Source organism: Acanthochromis polyacanthus, chromosome 23 (genome assembly GCF_021347895.1).
Source record: "Acanthochromis polyacanthus isolate Apoly-LR-REF ecotype Palm Island chromosome 23, KAUST_Apoly_ChrSc, whole genome shotgun sequence".
Taxonomy (NCBI): Eukaryota; Metazoa; Chordata; class Actinopteri; family Pomacentridae; genus Acanthochromis; species Acanthochromis polyacanthus.
The window spans coordinates 14,628,883-14,632,190 of record NC_067135.1 but is presented as its reverse complement, the minus strand read 5'-3'; positions in this window follow the sequence as shown (position 1 = coordinate 14,632,190).

Sequence of the window (3,308 nt, the reverse complement as noted above, 5' to 3'; positions counted from 1 at the left end):
GTGTTTGCTTTTATAACGCGCTTCTACCAACTGTTTCCATAAACACAAATAACACCAAGGCTTGTGGGACGCATCACGTGTTCTGCTATTTAAAACTACACTATACATAGATGCATTTGTGGTCACAGTCTGCTATACAAACGCTTGGAATCAGCCAAAGCGTAAAATTGCATTTGATGCGCCGCTTAAATGTCATAAAAGAGAAAAGAACACGCAGAGAGAAATCTTCAACTTCTACTTTGTATTAACAGCTAACCTGAGTGGAACCTGGACGCTCCACTGCAGGCGCTTTAAACCATCTGCTGACTAAATAAAGTCAAAATTATTAAATCTTTAATGAAATAACAGCTGCATGGACTCCTACATGTGGCCATTCCTGAAGAGATTTATCTGAAGCCTGTGTGGGATGAACTCTGCGTGGCCCGGTGCCCTCCCTCTGACCTCTGGGATTACAGTAATCTCTGTTGATTGATCTGATTGATCAGATTCATCTCTACGAGGCCGCAATCCAGGCGCACACGGGAGGGGGACGGAGATGAGGCAGTCAGTACGTGGAGTAAATAAACTGTTTTCCTCCGGGCCTGTGGGCAAACGCAGGCAGTGAGTAGATCTGGGTGGCTGTAGGCATCAGTGTCATGTGACCAGAGAAATGCGACTTTATGTGCAGTAATTTAATGTAAGGGGGGGATTCTGAGCACAACAGGAGTCTGATATCACTGAAACTGTATGAACTTTAGAGGAATGGACTCACATTTGATTATCATCATAAGAATCCAAGTGGTTGTTTTTCCTTTTTCTGTTGCATTGGTTTCAGATCAATATGAGGCAAAAAAAAAAAAAAAAAACTTTGTGGAATTATTATTTTATATGTTAAACATAATGAAGACATTAACTGCATAGTTTCTTAGAGTTCTCACTGTGTCTGACAGGGAAAAGATGCAGCTTTGAAGTGTTATTTAAGCACAGAAATACAGTGTTATCAGTAAAATGTGCTCAGAGAATGAGAAGTAAAAGCTCTGATTAAGCAGAAAGGCCTAATTCAGAGCATTAAACATGTATATATTGCTGATGCATTAACATAAGCAGCATTTTAATGTTGGAGCTGGTTCAAATGAGGTAAGTATATCAAACAAATTAAACTGTGATGTGTTTGGACTGTTGGGGTTTTCTTTCAAACTGATTCTTTTAATGTATTTTTAACTTTATATTCTTTGCGTATGTTGAAGCATAGGTTGGTTTCACTTAGAAGCATATAAATTCATTATCTGTGTCTATTTCTGTTGCAGGAAAAAGTGCCAAGAAACACTAAACTACTACATGTGTCAGTCAGTGTGATAAACACCCTGAATGGCAACGCTGAGGTGTAATTAGGCATCAGAAGCAGTAGCCAAAAATCCCCTGCGCATATTAAAATATCATAATCACAGGATGACACAAAAATGTTTCCTAACACACCCAAAAGACAGAAATCAAAATATGAGCAGTCTTCAAAAAAACGTTAAATGTGGGGGGGGGGGGGGGGGGGAATCTGCTTTTGGAGGGTTTTAGCTGTGCATCAGAGAGGGTGAAAACACTGGAGAGAAGGAGGAAGAAAATGTGTGTGTGTGTGTGTGTGTGTGTGTGTGTGTGTGTGTGTGTGTGTGTGTGTGTGTGTGTGTGTGTGTGTGTGTGTGTGTGTGTTGCAGTGCAGCAGCAATCAGTCCCCTCTTGTCTCGCTGCTGAGTGCAGCGTCTGATTGACAGTTTCTATTCATCCTCTGTGAGATTAGGCCAGCTGAAAGGAGTAACGACCCGTGGCTGTGTGCAGTAATTACGGCCTCGGATAAGAAAAATAAGAAAAAACACACACAGCAAAACTATAATTATATAATCCCGCTCAAAATGCCCCTTTTTCCACAGTGTTTTCAGAGATGTTTCACCTGTAAAGAGGAAATTCCACCCAGTGTTTCAGTTGTCCCTGCAACTGGAATTATCTCACAATCACAACAAACTACAGGATGCACCATCTCCATCGAGCTGGCAGAAGAAAACAGGCTGGTGTTTGATAAAGATGGATATACAGTGAATGACTGTGAATGAGCCGCTTTATCTTCAGGGGAAAACAAAAAGTAACCTCACTTTATGCTCTTTTATCATAGCGCTTGTGAGTGATTATGTGTTAACAGACTATTTACCAGTGTGGCTCTGTATGAGTGCAGGGTGCCAGCCCCATTTCACACAACAAGACTAAAAGCAGGGTGGACAAAATAAGAGAAACACCTGTTAAATCTGTCCTTTAATGCAGCGATCTGTCCTCAAAATATATGTGCATTCAGTTTCACATGGTGGAACCAGTATATATGTGCTTGAGAGGCCAATATCCTATTTCTAAACCAATGCTATAAAGATGGTCTTTTGTGCTGATGCTACATCTTTGTGTTTTTCTTTTCAGTTCTGACAAAAATTAATAACTTGTTCAAGCTGAATGGCCTTCTAAAACAGGACAAACAGAAAAGGAAAAAATGAAACTATAAACACTCACTGCTGACATCCATGAATTTAGATTTCACAGCTCTTTACATATCCAAGTGAATAGTAAAGTCAAGCATAGCAAAATGTTCTTTTTTTGTCCCCTTGATCACAAATTTAACTTTAAAACTTAGATTGCAGTACACTTGCTGTCCTTAGGCGCTTTATTTGAAGGACAAAGAGAAACTCAGGGGTTTGTTGGGCATTTGAGTGAACTATACATTTGGAAAAGTACATATTAACATCTGGATAGTGCGGTAATATTCATGTAAAGGCACTTGAAGCTTTCTGTTTACCTCCATTGCGTGGCAAAGATCAGTATGACTACCAAAATAAGATAAAACATTCTGGTGTATCATTCTTGGCAGGCATATATAGCCTCACATGGGCTATATGTGTTTACTGAATTATATTTTTAAGTTCTTTTTTCATATTTGAAATTCTGAGGCCTTCAAATGAGTGAGAGGCACAAAGTATAAAATATAAATGAATTTTAAGCTTTACCTACTGGGTCAGACGTGTCTGAACTGAGCTCAAACTGATTTTTAGAGCAGTGAGGAGCTGAGAGTTCGGCCAGAGGTTTAACTGTGCGGTGGGGAAACCCGGGCAGCGCTGCGTTTGGCTGTTTCCAGAGCGGAATAGAGCGCACAACCATCGTCTCATGACTCCGTGCCTGATCCCGGTCTGCAGCGCCGTTCATCCTCTTGTCAAAACGTGCCCTGCCGGCGGACCAATCAGCGACGAGAATGAGCCGGCAGGAAGTGACGTGTGAAGTTCCTGCCCGTGTAAAGTGCACCGTGT